This window comes from Mirounga leonina, unplaced genomic scaffold (genome assembly GCF_011800145.1).
Source record: "Mirounga leonina isolate KUSES-001 unplaced genomic scaffold, KU_Mleo_1.0 Mir_115, whole genome shotgun sequence".
NCBI lineage: Eukaryota > Metazoa > Chordata > Mammalia > Carnivora > Phocidae > Mirounga > Mirounga leonina.
The window spans coordinates 13,106,253-13,130,374 of record NW_023270268.1 but is presented as its reverse complement, the minus strand read 5'-3'; positions in this window follow the sequence as shown (position 1 = coordinate 13,130,374).

Sequence of the window (24,122 nt, the reverse complement as noted above, 5' to 3'; positions counted from 1 at the left end):
ACAAATTCAAAAAGATAGATGCATCCCTACATTTATTGCAACATTATTTACAAAAGCCAAGATAAGGAAGCAACTTAAGTGTCCATTCATAGATAAATGGAGAAAGAAGATATGGTATATATATATATATATATAATGGCATATTACCTAGTCACAAAATCTTGCCATTTTCAACAACATGGATGGACCTAGAGGATATAATGCTAACTGAAATAAGCCAGACAGAGAAAGACAAATATCATATGATTTCACTCATATGAGGAATTTAAGAAACAAAACAACAACAAAAAAGAAAAAAATGGGGGGGGGCGGAGCAAGATGGTGGAGGATTAGGAGACCTGGATTTCATCTGGTCTCAGGAATTCAGCTGGATAGGGATCAAACCATTCTGAACACCTACAAACTCAACAGGAGATCGAAGAAAAGAATAGCAACAACTCTCTAAACAGAAAAGCGACCACTTTCTGGAAGGTAGGACGTGTGGAGAAGTGAATCCAAGGCGATATTCGGGAGGATAGATGGCAGGGGAGGGGGCCTCTGTCGGCCGCTTCTGGCAAGTGATAGAGCCTCAGAGCACAAAATCGGAACCTTTAGAAGTCTGCTCCGCTGAGGGATGTCGCTCCAGTGGCTAAGCGGGGGGTGGAACCCTCGTGGGACAGTGTGGTCTCAGGACCCTCGGGGTCACAGAAAGACCGGGGGTGCCTGAGGGTGGCAGAGCTCCCAGGGATCAGAGCGGGATAGCCGGCTGCAGAGATGGAGCCAAGGAGCAGGCTGTCAGGTCGGGGTTGCCATAAACCGTGATCCGTGGCACAGTCGGGCCACTGCTCCTCCAGCAGGGACCCAACAAACGGCAGATCCGGGGAGACTTCCCTTTCTCCACTGGGAGGAGCGGTGTGGGAGCACACCACAGGGATCTGCTGGGTTTGGAGACTCCACACGGGGTCGGGTGCCAGAGATAGAAATGCTCGGTCACAAGCCAGATGACCATGGAGTGCGGCCAGAGACGGGGGAGACGGGAGTGACTGACGGCTTTTCTCTGGGAGCGCACTGAGTAGTGGTGTCCCGAGTTCTCGGCTCCTCTGGGGTGGAGACTAGGAGGCTGCTATTTTCACTCTCATCCTCCAAAGCTGTATGGAAAGCTTGCAGGGAACAAAAGCTCCCGAGAGCAAACCCAAGCAGATTACTTAGCCCGGAACAGCAAGGGCAGGGCAATTCTGCCTCCGGCAAAGACATTTGGGAACCACGGCAACAGGCCCCTCTCCCAGAAGATCAGCAAGAACTGCCAGCCGAGACCAAGTTTACTGATCAGTGAGAATGGCAGAACTCCAGCGCTAGGGGAATACTGCACATAGAATCCATGGCTTTTTTACCATGATTCTTTAGTCTTTCAAAGTTAATTTTTTTTTTTTAATTTTTCTTTTTCCCTTTTTCAACCAACATCTTATCAATCCCTTTTTTAAAAAACATTTTTATTTTTCATTTATAGAGTCATATTCTATCCCTTCATAGTAGTTATCCTTATTTTTGGCATATATATATAAGTTGTTCTCTCTTTAAAATTTTGAGATACAGTTTCTTCTAACAGATCAAAATATACCCTAAATCTCTAGTGTATGGATTTGTTCTAGTCTCCTGCCTGATCACATTCTCTCCCTTTTATTTCTCTCTTTTTTAAATCCTCTTCTTTCTTTTTTCAAACAACTTCTTATCAATTCCTTTTATAAAATTTTTTATAATTTTCATCTTTACAGTCATCTTCCATCCCTTCATTGTATCAACCATTATTTCGGTACATATATAGGTTTTTCTTTCCTTAAAATTTTGGGGGGACTTTCTTCTAACAGACCAAAATACACCCAAAATCTAGTGTGTAGCACTGATCTAGACACCAGCCTGATCATATTTAACCATATTCTGTTTGGTTTTTTTTGTTTTGTTTTGTTATTTTTGTTTGTTTTTATCTTTTTCTTTTTTCTTTCTTTCCCTTTCTTTTCCCCCGGCTTCAGGTCTTTTCTGATTTGTTTAGAGTGTATTTTCTGGGGATGTTGTTATCCTGTTAGCATTTTGTTCTCTCATTCATCTATTCTCCTCTGAACAAAATGACAAGACAGAAAAAATCACCTCAACAAAAAGAAAAAGAGGCAGTACCGACTGCCAGGGACCTACTCAATACGGACATTAGTACGATGTTGGACTTAGAGTTCAGAATCATGATTTTAAAGATACTGGCTGGGCTTGAAAAAAGCATGGAAGTTATTAGAGAAACCCTTTTTGGAGAAATAAAAGAACTAAAATCTAACCAAGTCAAAATCAAAAAGGCTATTAATGAGGTGTAATAAAAAATGGGGGCACTAACTGCTAGGATAAATGAGGCAGAAGAGAGAATCAGTGATATAAAGACCAAATGATGGAAAATAAAAAAGCTGAGAAAAAGAGAGATAAACAACTACTGGATCACGAGGGCAGAATTCGAGAGATAAGCGATACCATAAGATGAAACAACAATAGAATAATTGGGATCCCAGAAGAAGAAGAAAGAGAGAGAGCTATATTGGAGCAAATTATAGCAGAGAACTTCCCTTATCTGGGGAAGGAAACAGGCATCAAAATCCAGGAGGCACAGAGAACTCCTCACAAAATCAATAAAAATAGGTCAATACCCCGACATCTAATAGTAAAACTTACAAGTCTCAGAGACAAAGAGAAAATCCTGAAAACAGCTCGGGAGAAGAGATATGTAACCCACAAGGGTAGCAACATTAGATTGACAACAGACCTATCCACAGACACCTGGCAGGCCAGAAAGGACTGGCAGGATATATTCAGAGCACTAAACAAGAAAAATATACAGCCAAGAATACTATATCCAGCTAGGCTGTCATTGAAAAGAGAAGGAGAGATAAAAAACTTCCAGGACAAACAAAAACAAAGAATTTGCAAACACGAAACCAGCCCTACAAGAAATCTTGAAAGGGGTCCTCTAAGCAAAGAGAGAGCCTAAAAGCAACATAGAACAGAAAGGAACACAGACAATATACAGTAACAGTCACCTTACAGGCAATACAATGGCACTAAATTCATATCTTTCAAGAGTTACTCTGAATGTAAATGGGCTAAATGCCCCAATCAAAAGACACAGGCTATCAGATTGGATAAAAAAACAAGACCCATCGATATGCTGTCTGCAAGAGACTCATTTTAGAACCAAAGACACCTCCAGATTGAAAGTGAGGGGGTGGAAAACCATTTACTATGCTAATGGACACCAAAAGAAAGCTGGAGTGGCAATCCTTATATCAGACAAATTAGATTTTAAACCAAAGACTGTAATAAGAGATGAGGAAGGACATTATATCCTACTTAAAGGGTCTATCCAACAAGAAGATCTAACAATTGTAAATATCTATGCCCCTAACATGGGAGCAGCCAATTATATAAGGCAATTAATAATAAAAGCAAAGAAACACATCGACAACAATACAATAATAGTGGGGGACTTTAACACCCCCCTCACTGAAACGGACAGATCGTCTAAGCAAAAGATCAACAAGGAAATAAAGACTTTAAATGACACACTGGACCAAATGGACTTCACAGACATATTCAGAACATTCTAACCCAAAGCAATGAAATACACATTTCTTTTCTACTGCCCATGGAACATTCTCCAGAATAGATCACATCCTAGGTCACAAATCAGGTCTCAACCAGTACCAAAAGATTGGGATCATTCTCTGCATATTTTGAGACCACAATGCTTTGAAACTAGAGCTCAATCACAAGAGGAAAGTTGGAAAGAACTCAAATACATGGAAGCTAAAGAACATCCTACTAAAGAATGAATGAGTCAACCAGGAAATTAAAGAAGTATTAAAAAAATTCATGGAAACCAATGAAAATGAAAACACAACTATTCAAAATCTTTGAGATGCAGCAAAGGCAGTCCTAAGAGGAAAGTATGCTATATACTTGTTTCTCAAGAAACAAGAAAGGTCTCAAATACACAACCTAACCCTACACCTAAAGGAGCTAGAGAAAAATCAGCAAATAAAGCTTAAACCCAGCAGGAGAAGAGAAATCATAAAGATCAGAGCAGAAATCAATGAAATAGAAACCAAAAGAACAGTAGAACAGATCAATGAAACTAGGAGCTGGTTCTTTGAAAGAATTAACAAGATTGATAAACCCCTGGCCAGACTTATCAAAAAGAAAAGAGAAAGGACCCAAATCAACAAAATCATGAATGAAACAGGAGAGATCAGAACCAACACCAAATAAATACAAACAATTCTAAGAACATATTATGAGCACCTCTATGCCAGCAAATTAGATAATCTGGAAGAAATGGATGCATTCCTAGAGATGTATCAACTACCAAAACTGAACCAGGAAGAAATAGAAAACCTGAACAGACCTATAACCACTAAGGAAATTGAAGCAGTCATCAAAAATCTCCCAAGAAGCAAAAGCCCAGGGCCAGATGGCTTCCCAGGGGAATTCTACTAAACATTTCAAGAAGAATTAATACTTATTCTTCTGAAACTGTTCCAAAAAGTAGAAATGGAAGGAAAAGTTCCAAACTCGTTTTATGAGGCCACATTACCTTAATCCCAAAACAAGACAAAGACCCCATCAAAAAGGAGAATTACAGACCAATATCCTTGACGAACATGGATGCAGATATTCTCACCAAAATACTAGCCAATAGGATCCAACAGTACATTAAAAGGATTACTGGGGCACCTGAGTGGCTCAGTTGGTTAAGCGGCTGCCTTCAGCTCGGGTCATGATCCCAGGGTCCTGGGATTGAGCCCCGCATCGGGCTCCCTGCTCGGCGGAGAGCCTGCTTCTCCTTCTCCCTCTGTCTGCCACTCTGCCTACTTGTGCTCTCTCTCTATCTCTGTTAAATAAATAAATAAATAAAAATCTTTAAAAAAAAATAAAAGGATTATTCACCACGACCAAGTGGGATTTATCCCTGGGCTGCAAGGTTGGTTCAACATCCGCAAATCAATCAACATAATACAATACATTAACAAAAGAAAGAACAAGAATCATATGATCCTCTCAACAGATGCAGAAAAAGCATTTGACAAAGTACAGCATCCTTTCGTGATCAAAACTCTCAGAGTGTAGGGATAGAGGGTACATACCTCAAATTCATAAAAGCCATCTATGAAAAACCTACAGCAAATATCATTCTCAATGGGGAAAAACTGAGAGCTTTCTGCCTAAGGTCAGGAATGCGGCAGGGATGTCCACTACCACCACTGCTATTCAACATAGTATTAGAAGTCCTAGCCACAGCAATCAGACAACAAAAAGAAATAAAAGGCATCTGAATCGGCAAAGAAGAAGTCAAATGCTCACTGTTTGCAGATGATATGATACTTTATGTGGAAAACCCCAAAGACTCCAGCCTAATACTGCTAGAACTCATACAGGAATTCACTCAAGTGTCAGGATATAAAATCAATGCACATAAATCAGTGGCATTCCTTTAGAGCAACAACAAGACAGAAGAAAGAGAAATTTAGGAGTCAATCCCATTTACAATTGCACCCAAAACCACAAGATACCTAGGAATAAATCTAACCAAAGAGGCAAAAGTTCTGTACTCAGAAAACTATAAAATACTCATGAAAGAAATTGAGGAAGACACAAAGAAACGGAAAAACGTTCCATGCTCATGGATTGGAAGAACAAATATTGTGAAGATGTCAATGCTATCTAGAGCAATCTACACATTCAATGCAATCCCCATCAAAATACCATCCACTTTTTCCAAAGAAATGGAACAAATAATCCTAAAATTTGTATGGAACCAGAAAAGACCCCGAATAGCCAGAGGAATGTTGAAAAAGAAAAGCAAAGCTGGCGGCATCACAATTCCAGACTTCCAGCTCTATTACAAAGCTGTCATCATCAAGACAGTATGGTACTGGCACAAAAACAGACACATAGATCAATGGAACAGAATAGAGAGCCCAGAAATGAACCCTCAACTCTATGGTCAACTAATCTTCGACAAAGCAGGAAAGAATGCCCGATGGAAAAAAGACAGTCTCTTCAACAAATGGTGGTGGCAAAATTGGACAGCCACATGCAGAAGAATGAAACTGGACCATTTCCTTACACCACACAAAAAAATAGACTCCAAATGGTTGAAAGTCCTCAATGTGAGACAGGAGTCCATCAACATCCTAAAGGAGAACACAGGCAGCAACCTCTTCGACCTCAGCCTCAGCAACTTCTTCCTAGAAACATCGCCAAAAGCAAGGGAAGCAAGGGCAAAAATGAACTCTTGGGACTTCATCAAGATAAAAAGCTTTTGCACAGCAAAAGAAACAGTCAACAAAACCAAAAGACAACCGACAGAATGGGAGAAGATATTTGCAAATGACATATCAGATAAAGGGCTAGTATCCAAAATCTATAAAGAACTTATCAAACTCAACACCCAAAGAACAACTGATCCAATCAAGAAATGGGCAGAAGACATAAACAGACATTTTTCCAAAGAAGACATCCAAATGGCCAACAGACACGTAAAAAAGTGCTCATCACCGCTCAGCATCAGGGAAATCCAAATCAAAACCTCAATGAGATACCACCTCACACCAGTCAGAATGGCTAAAATTAACAAGTCAGGAAATGACATATGTTGGCATGGATGCGGAGGAAGGGGAACCCTCCTACATTGTTGGTGGGAATGCAAGCTGGTGCAACCACTCTGGAAAACAGTATGAAGGTTCCTCAAAAAGTTGAAAATAGAGCTACCATACGATCCAGCAATTGCACTACTGGGTATTTACCCCAAAGATACAAATGTAGGGATCTGAAGGGGTATGTGTACCCCGATGTTTATAGCAGCAATGTCCACAATAGCCAAACTGTGGAAAGAGCCAAGATGTCCATCAACAGATGAATGGATAAAGAAGATGTGGTGTATATATATACAATGGAATATTATGTAGCCATCAAAAAGAATGAGATTTTGCCATTTGCTACAATGTGGATGGAATTGGAGGGTGTTATGCTGAGCGAAATAAGTCAATCAGAGAAAGACATGTATCATATGACCTCACTGATATGAGGCTACATTTGTACCTTTGGGGTAAATACCCAGTAGTGCAGTTGATGGATCATATGGTAGCTTTATTTTCAACTTTTTGAAGAACCTCTATACTGTTTTCCAGATGGCTGCACCAGATTGCATTCCTGAATTCTTAATCTCAGGACACAAACTGAGGTTTGCTGGAGTGGTGGGGGGTGGGAGGGATGGGGTGGCTGGGTGATTGGGGAGGGTATGTGCTATGGTGAGCACTGTGAATTGTTCAAGACTGTTGAATCACAGATCTGTACCTCTGAAATAAATAATGCAATACATGTTAAGGAAAAAAAAAAGAAGATAGCGGGAGGGGAAGAATGAAGGGGGGGAAATCAGAGAGGGAGATGAACCATGAGAGACGATGGACTCTGAAAAACAAACTGAGGGTTCTAGAGGGGCGGGGGGTGGGAGGATGGGTTAGCCTGGTGAACGGTATTAAAGAGGGCACGTTCTGCTTGGAGCACTGGGTGTTATGCACAAACAATGAATCATGGAACACTATATCAAAAATAATGATGTAATGTATGGTGATTAACATAACAATAAAAATTTAAAAAAAGAAAAAAATAGACAAATAAAAAAAGACTCTTAACTGTAGAGTACAGACTGGTGGCTGCCAGGAGAGAAATGGATGAGGGATGGGTAAAATAGATAAAGGGGATTAAGAGTACACTTATTGTGATGAGAACTGGGTGATGTATAGAATTGTTGAATCGTTTTATTGTACACCTGAAATTGATATAACTGTATGTTAATTATACTTTTATAAATAAATAAATAAATAGCAAGCCAATCCACAAGCATTTTGGAGGATAATTTTTTTCCTGATTGCAAAATTAATACAGTCTTATTATTGAAAACAGTAAACAGAGAAAAGTATAAAGAAGAAAAAATTTAAATCTCTAGTATAATTAGAGAAAATTAGTATAAAATTATAAAATTAATTACAATTCAGAAATTGTAAGTCAAAAACATATTTTTCCATGTATAAGTTTTTAAAAATTTTCTCATTAAGAGATCGTACATTTATTTGTTGTTTTTAAGGCCTTTGCCATTTTGGGATTTCTGTTAAGATGGGAAAATGATTTTGGTGCCTCTTTGCAATCAATTTATATTGTATTTCAAAATGCCACCAAAAAAACCTTCAATTTTCAGTTCACTTGGAGCCTCCAGATAGAAGTCAGAACAACAATAACCAAATGGTCATCAACTTTTTAAAATTTCCACAACAGATTGAATTCATAACCTATCACTTTACTTTTAACTTTGGTTTGCAACTTTGCTTTGCAAAGTGCTACAAAACACAGAAAAATATTAAATGATCTAAAGAGCATTATACATTTTTAATTAACATATGTAGTAAATAGATAATATGTGATGTATTGAAAAATTACAGAAGAAAGTCTTTTGCCTAAAGGAGAGTCAGTTGGGATTTTTAAAATAAAATTCTAAAAGTAAAATTCAAGAATTTGATCATAATGAAACCCAACCTCCTGATATTTTTATTGATATTCCAAAATTGCTGTAAATATTTGTGAAAATGAATGTTCCTATTTCACCAGTATGAACTGCAAGAAAAAGAATATGATTGAGGAATTTAGCGTGAGCAAATATCTTTGGATAATCAAGTCTCACACTGATTCTGCCACAATCAATGTGAAAAATCTGATCTATAATTAAAATGAGTTGAAATAATGAAACATTCATTAGTAACACAGGGGTAGAGGGGTTGGAGGTGGGCTGAGAAGGCAAAGCATATGATACTAGCTTTCTCAAACTATTTTCCTATTCTTTTCCAGAAATTGAATTGCTTGCCACTGGCATACTCAGACAATACTTGATTGCTCAGGGTAGGGGTGTGAGATGGACTGAAATGTGCCGCCAACTCTACAAATTCCTATGTTGAAACTCTAACTCTCAGGATCTCAGAATGTGACTATATTTGGAGGTAGGACCTTTAAAGAGATAATTTAGTTAAAATGAAGTGGTTAGCATGGGCCCTAATCCAATCTAACTGGTGTCTCTATAAGAATAGGAGATTAGGACACAGAGAAATGCCAGGAATACTAGTGCACAAAGGCCAAGTGAGGACACAGCAAAAATGTGTCTACCTGCAAACCAAGGATAGAGACTTTGGAAGAAATAAGCCTGCCATCACCTTCGCTTCAGTCTTTTAACGTCCAGAGCTTTGAGAAATTAATGTTTTTTGTTGAAGCCACCTAATCTGTGGTATTTTGTTATGGCAGCCTAGCAGACTAATATAGGGAGAAAAAAAATAAACATTCATAATTTAAACCCATAAATTTGATTATCCTCTTGGTATAGAAATGTTCTTTCCAAATGGAGGCAATTTTGCTCCCCCTAGGGGACAAAGGGCAATTTCTGGAGACATTTTGTTTGTCACATTTAAAGGGGGTGGGTTTCTACTGACATATAGTGGATAGAGGCTACAGATGCTGCTAAACATCCTACAATACACAGAATAGTCCCCTTCCTCCATAACAAAGACTTATCCTGCTAGAAGTGTCAACAGTGCTGACGGTGAGAAACCTTTTTATAAATGGTGCAAATTTATGACAGATTTGTGATTTGGGAATGAGGAGTTTAACTATTTTCTTGCTTGTTGAGCCTGCAAAGTAAGTTCTGCAGCAGTTAGTTATCCTGTGCCAGATACTTTGAATAGTTAGCTAGAGGATGCTTTCACTAATCATCTCCATCAGGCCAGTTGGTTCTACCTGTGATGAACATACTAGACTGGGGAACTTTCCACTTCATAGTTAGCAGAATGGAACATTTCTGCTATATCTGTTCTCACAAAACATAGAAGGCAGAATCTAATTCCATATATCTGATGTATTCCCCTTTAGATTGAGGACAAATAGACCCATTCTTTTTGCCCATTACTTAATGGACATAAATTTATTAAACCAATTAATCATGGAAGCAAATTGAAAAATGCTTTAGTTAGTGATGAGGAATATTAAAACTGAGTTAGAATAGGTTTTTTAAGACAGTGATTATGCAGTTGCTTGAAGCTTAATTTCTATCATTTATGTGTTCTGATGTTATTTTCCTTTTCTCTTCCTCCTTCACCTTTATCTGTATCTAGTCACCAAGGAAGAGCAAGAAAGGAAATGATGTTCAAACCCAAAAAGCTGAATTAACACATGAATGCTCTATTCCCTCCCTAGGTGAAGTTGGACCTTTGCATCTGAGACAGGCAGGGAACCAACAGATGGAAATGAGCTTTTTCTCTAATTGAAGCTAGAAGGCAGAGGTAGCCAGCACTGAAATTGCCACGTCTCATCTGCTTCCAATTTACCAAACTGGGTCTTAACTGGAGACATGGCATAATTTGGCCAACCTCCTTCTGAGATTCAGCAGAGCAGAGTATAAGGGCTGAAATTTTGAGGTTTGGGATGACCACTGACTTGATTTAGTAGTGGAAACGGGGTCTATCACAGCTGTTTGCCTCTGGCTCTATTTTCTTTCCCACAGTTATGACACTGGTTTTAAGAAGATGAGGATTAAATGTTATAATTAAGAAAGAAAAATTGTTCTCAACCTGAAGTAGGTAAAAGTATGTGAACTATTATGATTTACTATCTTCCTCTGGGAAATAATTAGAGTTAGTTAATAATTAGTTAGATAGTGTTTAATGAGATTAAGATTTCTTCTAGGGGGTTAGTTACTGATTTGCATAGTAAACTATTAGTCAGAAGTTTTAAAATGTTTAACTAGACATTTTTTTACTATCTCTTTCATTTTCCATACAAATGAGAAATTTTACTTTGTATGCTTAGAATCTATTCTTTTGCAGCAAATTTGAAATAAAACTTTAACACTTGCTTATTATTAATTTTCTTAGAGTTGTTTTATTATATTATCCTACCCTAGCAGAAGGAGACCAACCTCCTATAAATTGGAAAGAAGGGGCCATAAGCTTTAATGACTTAGCAAGCATGAGACAGTATTCCAAAAGAGACTTAGATTTCCACTTTTAGCACTGGTGAGCTAACTGATACTGAACTTGGTCTCTCACCATAAATAACTAGAAAATTCACAGGTGAGGGAAGAAGGGAAATAGTTGTTTTTCAGATATTGGCAAATAGGCAATACAGACTGTGATTCCTGAATAAAGTAAAGAAACAATGTGAAACCAATGATTATCTTGGCTCTGTGATTAGAGATACTTTCTGGAAAATGGTGCAGGAAAAGGTAAACCCAAATACAGCACACAAGTCTCACTGAATTGAAGAGGAAGAAATCAGAGTTAGCAGAAATTAAGGCAATTAGAATTTTGGGGACTGAGTGCATAAGAGAGTAAATTATGCAGAAAGAGAACTCCAGAAGTTGGCAACAGTGGTCTCCTTATATCTGTGGCTGAATACCTAAATGTGTATGTATGATGCAAAACTCCACAAAGCTGGACTAGAAAAAGGGATCTGTAAGGTAAATAATATCCAGAGCTCATTTAAAAACATAAGGAAAAAAAGAACAAATAAAAATAAACAGAGGGGTGCCTGGGTGGCTCAGTTGGTTAAGCGACTGCCTTTGGCTCAGGTCATGATCCTGGAGTCCCTGGATTGAGTCCTGCATCGGGCTCCCTGCTCGGCGGGGAGTCTGCTTTGCCCTCCGACCCTATCCCCTCTCATGTGTTCTCTCTCATTCTCTCTCTCAAATAAACAAATAAAATCTTTAAAAAATAATAATAAATAAAAAAAATAAAATAAACAGAGCCTAAGAGACCTGTAGGACACCAACAAGCATACCAACATGTGCAAAATATGAGTCCTATAAGATGAAGAGAGAAAGAAAGGAACAAAAAGAATATTTAGAGATAGAATGACTGAAAATCCCCAAATTTGATGAGAAACATTCATCTGTACAAGCAAGATGCCCAATGCAGTAAGATAAATTCAAGGAGACTGACATCTAGAAGGATTATAATAAACTATTGTAAGCCAGGAAGAAAGAGAGAATCTTAAAAGCAGCAAGGCAGAAGCAATACATTGCATACAAGGGATCTTCAATAAGATTAATAATTGTCTTCTCATCAGAAATCAAGGACACAGAAATGCAATGGGATACACATTCAAAGTATTGAAAGAAAAGTCTGTCAACCAAGAATTCTATATCCAGCAAAACTCTCCCTCAAATAAAGAAAGAAGAAATTAACACATTCTCAAGTCAATAAAAACATAGTATTCATCACATAGACATGCCCTATAAAAAAATATTAAGGGAAGTTTTTCAAGTTTAGATAAAAAGACACTAGATAGTGATTTGAATCAACACCAGTGAAAAAAGAACACAAGTAAAGGTAAATGTATAGGTAGATATAAAAGACAACATGGTAACTTTTTGATTCTCCTATTTTATTTAAAAAACAACTGGATAAGGCAATAATTATAAAACTGTGTCAATGGGCCTAAAATGTATTATTTGTATGTCAATAATAGAGCAGGAAAGATAAAGAAATGAAAATGTATTTGAGAAAAATTTTTGTATACTATTGAAATTAAGTTAGTATTAGTTCAAACTAAATTTTTATAAGGTGCCCATTGTGATCTTCAGGGTAACTATGAAGCCAAAAATTGGTTTTTTTTTAAACATGGACAAAATTGACAAAACTTCAGCTACATTGACAAAAAAAAAAGAACTCAAACTACTAAAATTAAGGATGAAATATATCCTGAGCATTACTATTGATTTTACAGAAGTTAAAGGGATTACAAAGGAATACTACAAACAATGATAGGCTAACAAATTAAATAGCTTAGATGAATGGCCATATTCAGAGAAAAAAAACACAAACTACCAAAACTGACTCAAGAAGAAAGAGAATATCTAAATAGACTGCAAAACATAAAGATACAGAATTAGTAACTGAAAAATACATAGCTAACTAACATAATGGTGAAAAACTGAATGTTTTTCACCTAATATCAAAAACAAGATTAAATGTCCCCCAAGAACCAATTTTTTTTCCTCCTCTAGTGGCAATATCCTCTTGAGACTGCATGCCTTAAAGCTTTTAATTCACAACTTTCATTTTAATATTAACAGTGTCTCTAATTGAGACACCATGCTAGATGCATTAATCATCTTATTTAATCCTCAATATCAATTTTATTTTACAGATAAGGCAACTAGATTTAGAGACCTATAATTGATTGCAAACTATAAAGTAAAATTAGATGAATTTGGAATCTGATTCTGCCATTTTTTATGTGACCTCGTGGCAAGTGACTTAACTCTTCTGTTCCTCAGTTTCCTCTTTTGTAAAATGGGAATACTGATAGTACCTATCTCCTAGGGTTGTGAGTGGAAGAGTTATTAAAACACTTGGAAATATTGCCTGGAACACACTAAAACTTACTAGAAATTGGCTATTATTATTATCATCATAAGTTACATAAGTATCAAATAGTAAAGGCATGATTTGAAACCATGGGTGGTGGACATGGAGATGCAAGGACCATGTCTCACTTCAAGGAAGGTTGCTTTCCATCTGAAGAGAACACACTAAGCAGAGGACTCTAGCTAACTTCAAACTACAGGGCCTAGCTCTGTTGCAGACAGCTGCCTTACCCAAGGTCACACAATTTCTAGGACATTCCCAGATTCAATGACTTAGTGATACTGGGGTAAAACGGTCTTGCCATTTTGACCACAGGACAGCTCTGGTGGATAATATTTATTGTTGAGTTTCTTGCCTGGTTAAATTTCCACCTCACCTTCATTACAATTCAATTTCATCTTCTTCCCTATCCTCCTTCTGCCTCCGCCATTCATAGGTGTTGATCCTTAATAAATATCCTGCTCCTCAACCTCTGCCTTACTTCTGCTCTTGGGCAGTCCTACCTGTGACACCACACTAACGCAGCATTAAGAAGCCATTCATGGAAGGAAACATAGTACTATGCGATTTGGGGTCATTTTTAAATGAATAATGGGGGAGAACTACTATTTATTGAACTATCATTATATTCTACACTAAGTGCTTATTTCACAATTAAAAAACTACAACAATCTCTATCATCACATTCACAATTGGAAGCACAGAGTTGTTAAGTAGTTTGCCCAAAGTTCCCCAACTAACAACACATAGCCTATCTGCAATATGAACCAAAGTCTATTTGCCTTCAAAGCTCGTGACCATGTCCTATATTATGTTGCATTTGAGGTAGCTCTTAAACTAACACATATTGAAGACATTTTAATGCAGTAAGTTAAATCAATATCATTTGTGTTATTTCAGGTGAGAATATGCTCATAATAGTCCTGATGATTGTTTTGAGAGACTTTTCTGAAGATATTTTTTCCTAATAAAATCTTTCAGTTAAATACTGTAGATTTTCCTGATTGGGGTATAATAATGCAGTGTCAGGTGGGAAAAATTCTTTGGATTTTTTTCCCCCCAGCAGGAATTTTTTTTGGAGGGGGAGGTTACCATTAAAAAAAAAAAAACAAAAACAGAAACTGAAAGAAAGCATTCTTTGATCAATTTTAAGGTTTTGCATTATTCCCAACCCAGAACAAAGACAATTATGTTGGTAAAAAAGGACGTTCACCTGAAGTCTAAAATCACCACTCTTGCCACACTCCAGTGACTTTAGTACTATTCATAATTAACTGAAAGCCTTGTCTAAATACCAATTAGCTAGAGACCCGCCCTTAGAGAACCACTCCCTTCTCCAGTCCTTTCTCTATAACCCATGTAATTACGCCATTTCACACTCCTTGAACCATCCCTACTTCAGACCCTGTAATAGATTTCCATTATTCTTTGGCTAAAAACACTTACTATGTCTCACAAGCCTGAACATAGTCAGGCATAAAAATAAATATTTGTTAAATAAATAATAAATAAATAAATAACCAATCAGATGAGCACGGATCTAGAGCTTTAGGAATATTTTGCAGTTATAAATCTGTGTTATTATTTTTGTGAGTACCAATAACCAACTATGGGACCATTGTAGTTAGGTGTTTTTATGAGCTATGGTGATGTTTTTTGGCTAGAATGAAGCATGGGATTTTATTATGCTTGGAGACAAACAAGGAAGATGGAGAACACCTGGCTGAACTCACTCCTCAAAATTCTGCTGTGTAGGATTAAAAAAAAGTTCCTTTGATATCATAGGATCACATAGCAATGGGAGGCTCAGTGAGTACAATAGACACAGTAATTATAGCTGGCCTCATGTTTCTGTCTTTGACTTGGTAAGGTTTGTTTAGGTGATTTCAGTGATGAGGGAACCTAACTCTGCTTGTCCTCTGCCTCTTCCCCTCATCAAAGTGCTTGCCTAAATCAAAACTTTAAGATTTGCAATTCATCAAGATGACTCCGTGAGTGCATCATAAATTGGGCAGATTAGATTTTGTATATCTTTAGCTCCACAAATCATCATTTATGAGTCTCACTGTTGGGTGCAGAGTGATAAGAGAAATATGGGAAAATGTGGGGACCAGGGTGAGATCATCTCATTTGAATTAAACAAATGAGGCCCTGCTGGAAAGAAACACCCAGTGTCTCTGGACGAATTTATGAAGTCAAAACAAAAAATAATTACAGTGCAGGAATGGCTGGTGCTGGATGAACCTGCTTCATTCCTAATGTTGGCTGGCAGCTCTTCATCCTGATTATTCCATCTGGAGATAATTGTGTGATATCATCCATAAAATTAAATCATAAATCAACCCAACTAGTGAATAGGCCAGCAAGCTGCTGAGAAAGCCACACGTAGGGAGGTGAGACTTCTCATCTTAATGAGAGGTATGGTAGTGAAATTAAGAGAAGAAGACATGTAGAGGGTGACCCTCAGCATGTCCACAGCTTCACTTGCTGACAGCTGCCGCCAAAGTCCATGCCTCAATAGTGTCAGAACAGCCAACATATTGCCTGCATTACTCACTTGCTGCTGATGAAAGAATGTTCTGTTCATGAAAGGAAACATGTATTGCTTTTTAAGGATTTTGGGTTTGAGTTGTCCATGCCCAAAATGAAAGCACTTTATTTATTTTCTTGATGAAATGTTAACAATGATAGAAAGTTTGTAAATGCAATAAGAGTCTTATACAGGAGCATTTGATCCAACATCTCTGAGCTTAGTTTTTGGGGATTTGAAGAGTACACACCATGGTCTTTGTTAGTAAGTAAGCTGTGGTCAATTCACAGGTTATATTTGGAAAGCATTTTTCAGAGGACAAGGTATAGTTTTAAAACAATTAATTCTGATGCATAAAAGAGTAAAATAAGATAAAGACAAATATATTGTTTAAGTGGCTACTTTGATTTCCACAAGTGCATTTGCTATGGCCAGCAAGTGGAAGGAGTCAAAAGTCAAAGGTCATCTCAGACTCCCTAATAGTTTAAGCTGGAGCATATGGCCTAAGGGCATGTATTTCTTTCAGTTGAGTCATTTGAGATGATAAATCCTATTGGCTTTGGAGATTCCATTTGTGACCATAATAAATGCAAAGTCCAGCTGTACATTTAGTTTCTGAATTTTCAAAATGGTAATAGTAACAGATGTTGAGAGTCTGGTGGCTTGTGAGCATCTGTGATAGGAAGGTCACTGTGCCACTCAGCAGAGATGCAAGTAGGAAAACAATAATGAAGATAGATTCTTTCTTGTCTTTTTCTTTTTTTTTCCCCCTCTGAATAATATTAGGACCAACAGAGCAAAAAAAGTCACCAGCTCTGAAAAATGCATATTATTTTGTTTCATTCTCAATTGTGTTGAGTACACATAATGCATATATATTGAATGCTATATATTTGTAAATATAGGCGTCTAGTTGGTTTTAGACAGTTCTAAGGTGTCGGCAAATCAGAATATGAAAAATCTTCATAGGAATAAATACTATTTACCTATCTTTAATTATTTTGTTCTCTTCGTCTCCTTCCCCCCAAGAATGTTTGTTGTCTGCTCTTTATTTTGGCAAAACTCAACCAGAAGCCAGAAAAACCACATATATGAATTTTATGATAATTAACAACACTAGAATTCCATTTTATCAGGTTTATTGTATTGGTCAGGAGTCTTTTTAGTTGCAAACCTCAGAAGCCCAACTCAAACTAGTCTAAAGAGAAGAATTTACTGTCTTATGTAAAGATATCTAGATATATATCTAGAGGTGGACAGGTACAGGCATGTCTCCAAGTATCAAATAATCCTCTCCTCTACCTCCCCTGTTTCTCTCTCTCTCTCTCCTCTCTTCCTACCTATCTCCATTTTCATTTTCAACTATTGGTCCAACTTTTTTCCCTCTAGTTTTATTCTAAGTTAGGCTGCCTTTCCATAAAAACAAAAGCACTAAGTGGCTCCAGGCCTATATATTCCTTAAGATCCATGATTTCCCAGAGGAAAAGAGTATATATTTCTCAGTTACCTCAGCAGACATAGTACAAAGTGGCTGTGGTACGTGTATGGGAAATCATGGAAGATAAGACTAACCAGACTAAATGCCTTGCAATTTGCACATAGCAGGAATCTCTCTGAAATTTTAAAGCTATAAAATGAAATGACTAGATCTTCATTTTAGAAGGATTACCTGGTGGCGATGTGGAGAATGAGTTGGGATTGGAAGAACCTAAATTCTGGAAGAGAAGTGCAGGCAGCAGAAGGTGAGGGATGAGAGTCAGAGGACTGGAAAGGATAAAAAGCAGAGCCAACAGGCCTCAGAAGAATACAGCAGAAACAACTTAGCAACCTACTGAATGTGGACAAATGAAGAAAAAGGAAAATTAAAGACAGCATCGAAGTTTCCAGTATAAAAGATTGAGTGGATTTTATGGCCATTCACTTATCGGTGGAGACATCTCATAACACTGAATTTGAAGGTATTCTTTGTAGGTATTTAAAAATAATTTTTCTTCCCCCTAGGTATAAATACCAACAAATCTGGTACCTCTTGCATTCCACTCATAGCAGAGAAATTGTGGAAGAGATTTTAGGCAACATTCAAGATTGGAACTAGGGTAATGTTTTTATCAATGGAGGCTTTATTCAATCCCTCAGGCTAATTCCATTAAAAGACATCAAATGTTTAAATATTCCTTCTCGGCTTTTAATAACTCAGAGTATTGGTGTTATAAATATTTGATTTTTCTCTAAATATTGTGTACTATGATTTAATTTTTTTAATTGTTAGTTTATTGAAGGCTGCTTTTAACAATTACCTGGAAGAAGACATTTAGGAAATGTCTGATATAGATAGCCCACAGGTCTTGCAGTGTGCAGTGCCTAACAGGGTAGGCAAGGAAGAATATTGGGATCAGGAAAACTTTATTGACAGAAACAGATGGTCAGCCTTAGTTTGCCAATTTGATATTTAAATATTGATTTATAATATTATCTATTTTGATTACTGATTTTTTTTGGTACCTCCTTTATGTATGTATATATGTATGTACATGTTTATTTATTTATTTATTTAGCCCAAGGACCTTACCTTAGTCCCAGTTTTGTTGGTACTAAGTCAACAGGAGTTTGTCACCAAACACAAGCTCAAGGAACTGTATGCAGGAGGGAAACTATGTGCAGAAAGACAGAGCCAAAAGAGTTTATCCAACAGGACATCAGTTTAAAAGCCCAGATTTTGTGGGGGAGACAGATTTACTCCCAGAGGGTTGGAAGAAGCACAGGCCTATTTGAGGATATCGTCATTCAAATAAAGCCAGAGATATGACTATGGGTTCTTTGGTAGGTTTCATGGTCCAAGAATGTGCTCTTAAATTTTCTGAAATACATTGAACAAGAAAAAATAATTTATGAAATGTGGTATTTGATTCTGATCAAAGATCAAGGGCATCAACATCACCTGCTTGCTTGTTAAAATGTAAGTTCTCAGGCCACTTCCCTGTCCTACTGGATAAAATCTGCATTTTAACTATATCCCAGGTGATTTGCATATACATTAAAGTATAAGAAATGGCCTCCACTACTGGGTATTTACCCCAAAGATACAAATGTAGTGATCCGAAGGGGTACATGGACCCCAATATTTATAGCAGCAATGTCCACAATAGCCAAACTATGGAAAGAGCCAAGATGTCCATCAACAGATGAATGGATAAAGAAGATGTGGTATATATATATAAAGGAATATTATGCAGCCATCAAAAAACCTGAAATCTTGACATTTGCAATGATGTGGATGGAACTAGAGGGTATTATGCTCAGCGAAATGAGTCAATCAAAGAAAGACATGTATCATATGATCTCACTGATATGATGAATTCTTAATCTCAGGAAACAAACTGAGGGTTGCTGGAGTGGTGGGGGTGGGAGCGATGGGGTGGCTAGGTGATAGACATTGGGGAGGGTATGTGCTATGGTGAGCGCTGTGAATTGTGCAAGACTGTTGAATCACAGAACTGTACCTCTGAAACAAATAATACATTATATGTTAAAAAAAAATAAGATAATAGGAAGGGAAAAATGAAGGGGGGGGAGTTAGAGGGGGAGACGAACCATGAGAGACTATGGATTCTGAGAAACAAACTGAGGGTTCTAGAGAGGTTGTGGGTGGGAGGATGGGTTAGCCTGGTGATGGGTATTAAAGAGGGCATGTATTGAATGGAGCAGTGGGTGTTATATGCAAACAATGAAACATGAAACACTACATGAAAAACTAATGATGTAATGTATGGTGATTAACATAACATAATAAAATAAAATTTTTAAAAAATGGCCTCCAAAGTGGAGTACAAAATTAAAATAATTTTATTGTTTTTGTCTCATATTTTTACCATTTTAATATTATGTCTATATTTTAAGATGTATTTATTATATTACTACAGTATGGCATATCTGTTATTATTAGGAATATATTGACAAACTTGATTTTTTTTAAGCAACAGAAATGTATGACCAAAAATTTTTTTTTAAATTTTTTATTGTTATGTTAGTCACCATACATTACATCATTAGTTTTTGATGTAGTGTTCCATGATTCATTGTTTGTGCATAACACCCAGTGCTCCATGCAGAACGTGCCCTCTTTAATACCCATCACCAGGCTAACCCATCCTCCCACCCCCCTCCCCTCTAGAACCCTCAGTTTGTTTTTCAGAGTCCATCATCTCTCATGGTTCATCTCCCTCTCTGATTTCCCCCCCTTCATTCTTCCCCTCCTGCTATCTTCTTTTTTTTTTTCTTAACATATATTGCATTATTTGTTTCAGAGGTACAGATCTGTGATTCAACAGTCTTGCACAATTCACAGCGCTCACCATAGCACCTAACCTCCCCAATGTCTATCACCCAGCCACCCCATCTCTCCCGCTCCCCCCACTCCAGCAACCCTCAGTTTGTTTCCTGAGATTAAGAATTCATCATATCAGTGAGGTCATATGATACATGTCTTTCTCCGATTGACTTATTTCGCTCAGCATAACACCCTCCAATTCCATCCACATCCTTGCAAATGGCAAGATCTCATTCCTTTTGATGGCTGCATAATATTCCATTGTATATATATACCACATCTTCTTTATCCAGTCATCTGTCGATGGACATCTTGGCTCTTTCCATAGTTTGGCAATTGTGGACATTGCTGCTATAAACATCGGGGTGCATGTACCCCTTCGGGTCCCCACATTTGTATCTTTGGGGTAAATACCCAGTAGTGCAATTGCTGGATCATATGGTAGCTCTATTTTCAACTTTTTGAGGAAACTCCATACTGTTTTCCAGAGTGGTTGCACCACCTTGCATTCCCACCAACAGTGTACGGGGGTTCCCCTTTCTCCACATCCCACCAACATCTGTCATTTCCTCACTTGTTAATTTTAGCCATTCTGACTGGTGTGAGGTGGTATCTCATTGTGGTTTTGATTTGGATTTCCCTGATGCCAAGCGATGATGAGCACTTTTTCACGTGTCTGTTGGCCATTTGGATGTCTTCTTTGGAAAAATGTCTGTTCATGTCTTCTGCCCATTTCTTGATTGGATCAGTTGTTCTTTGGGTGTTGAGTTTGATAAGTTCTTTATAGAGTTTCGATACTAGCCCTTTATCTGATATGTCATTTGCAAATATCTTCTCCCATTCTGTTGGTCGTCTTTTGGTTTTGTTGACTGTTTCTTTTGCTGTGCAAAAGCTTTTTATCTTGATGAAGTCCCAAGAGTTCATTTTTGCCCTTGCTTCCCTTGCCTTTGATGATGTTTCTAGGAAGAAGTTGCTGAGGCTGAGGTCGAAGAGGTTGCTGCCTGTGTTCTCCTTTAGGATTTTGATGGACTCCTGTCTCACATTGAGGACTTTCAACCATTTGGAGTCTATTTTTTTGTGTGGTGTAAGGAAATGGTCCAGTTTCATTCTTCTGCATGTGGCTGTCCAATTTTGCCACCACCATTTGTTGAAGAGACTGTCTTTTTTCCATCGGGCATTCTTTCCTGCTTTGTCGAAGATTAGTTGACCATAGAGTTGAGGGTTCATTTCTGGGCTCTCTATTCTATTCCATTGATCTATGTGTCTGTTTTTGTGCCAGTACCATACTGTCTTGATGATGACAGCTTTGTAATAGAGCTGGAAGTCTGGAATTGTGATGCCGCCAGCTTTGCTTTTCTTTTTCAACATTCCTCTGGCTATTCGGGGTCTTTTCTGGTTCCATACAAATTTTAGGATTATTTGTTCCATTTCTTTGGAAAAAGTGGATGGTATTTTGATGGGGATTGCATTGAATGTGTAGATTGCTCTAGGTAGCATTGACATCTTCACAATATTTGTTCTTCCAATCCATGAGCATGGAACATTTTTCCGTTTCTTTGTGTATTCCTCAATTTCTTTCATGAGTATTTTATAGTTTTCTGAGTACAGATATTTTGCCTCTTTGATTAGATTTATTCCTAGGTATCTTGTGGTTTTGGGTGCAATTGTAAATGGGGTCGACTCCTTAATTTCTCTTTCTTCTGTCTTGTTGTTGGTAAATAGGAATGCCACTGATTTATGTGCATTGATTTTATATCCTGACACTTGACTGAATTCCTGTATGAGTTCTAGCAGTATTGGGCTGGAGTCTTTTGGGTTTTCCACATAAAGTATCATATCATCTGCAAACAGTGAGCATTTGACTTCTTCTTTGCCGATTCGGATGCCTTTTTTTTCTTTTTGTTGTCTGATTGCTGTGGCTAGGACTTCTAATATTATATTGAATAGCAGTGGTGATAGTGGACATCCCTGCCGCATTCTTGACCTTAGGGGGAAAGCTCTCAGTTTTTCCCCATTGAGAATGATATTTGCTGTAGGTTTTTCATAGATGGCTTTTATGATATTGAGGTATGTACCCTCTATCCCTATACTCTGAAGAGTTTTGATCAAGAAAGGATGCTGTACTTTGTCAAATGCTTTTTCTGCATCTGTTGAGAGGATCATATGATTCCTGTTCTTTCTTTTGTTAATGTATTGTATCACGTTGATTGATTTGTGGATGTTGAACCAACCTTGCAGCCCAGGGATAAATCCCACTTGGTCGTGGTGAATAATCCTTTTAATGTACTGTTGGATCCTATTGGCTAGTATTTTGGTGAAAAGTTTTGCAACCATGTTCATCAAGGATATTGGTCTGTAATTCTCCTTTTTGATGGGGTCTTTGTCTGGTTTTAGGATCAAGGTAATGATGGCCTCATAAAACGAGTTTGGAAGTTTTCCTTCCATTTCTATTTTTTGGAACATTTTCAGAAGAACAAGTATTAATTCTTCTTTAAATGTTTGGTAGAATTCCCCTGGGAAGCCATCTGGCCCTGGGCTTTTGCTTCTTGGGAGATTTTTGATGACTGCTTCAATTTTCTTAGTGGTTGTAGGTCTGCTCAGGTTTTCTATTTCTTCCTCGTTCAGTTTTGGTAGTTGATACATCTCTAGGAATGCATCCATTTCTTCCAGATTATCTAATTTGCTGGCATAGAGGTGCTCATAATATGTTCTTAGAATTGTTTGTATTTCTTTGGTGTTGGTTCTGATCTCTCCTGTTTCATTCATGATTTTGTTGATTTGGGTCATTTCTCTTTTCTTTTTGATAAGTCTGGCCAGGGGTTTATCAATCTTGTTAATTCTTTCAAAGAACCAGCTCCTAGTTACATTGATCTGTTCTACTGTTCTTTTGGTTTCTATTTCATTGATTTCTGCTCTGATCTTTATTATTTCTCTTCTCCTGTTGGGTTTAGGCTTTATTTGCTGATTTTTCTCTAGCTCCTTTAGGTGTAGGGTTAGGTTGTGTATTTGAGACCTTTCTTGTTTCTTTAGAAAGGCTTGTATTGCTATATACTTTCTTCTTAGGACTGCCTTTGCTGCATCCCAAAGATTTTGAACAGTTGTGTTTTCATTTTCATTGGTTTCCATGAATTTTTTTTAATTGTTCTTTAATTTCCTGGTTGACCCATTCATTCTTTAGTAGGATGCTCTTTAGCCTCCATGTATTTGAGTTCTTTCCAACTTTCCTCTTGTGATTGAGTTCTAGTTTCAAAGCATTGTAGTCTGAAAATAGGCAGGGAATGATCCCAATCTTTTGGTACCAGTTGAGAACTGATTTGTGACCTAGGATGTGATCTATTCTGGAGAATGTTCCATGGGCACTAGAGAAGAATGTGTATTCTGTTGCTTTGGGATGGAATGTTCTGAATATGTCTGTGAAGTCCATTTGGTCCCACGTGTATGACCAAAAATTTTTGAAGTCCACTGCTTAGCAACTCTGACATGCAAGTCCTTGAAGAGGGAAATAAAAGAGGAAAGAACAAAGTTTAGAGTATTCTAATCTTCTGGAGTGACTTCAGGGTTAGTCTGTTATCCCGAGGTCATGATGACTAATTACTGCATCTCTGAATTAATTAAAATATTCATAGAGCCATCCAGGAAACTTCTTTACCTAAGTCCTCCCCAGCTGGTTTATTATTTTTCTTTAATACTGATCCTAGAACACAAAAGCAAGTTGGATTTACAAATCAATGCTTGGAAAAGTTTCAAGTGATAGAGAACAAAGCAAATTCAGAATTTTGCATAATCCTTT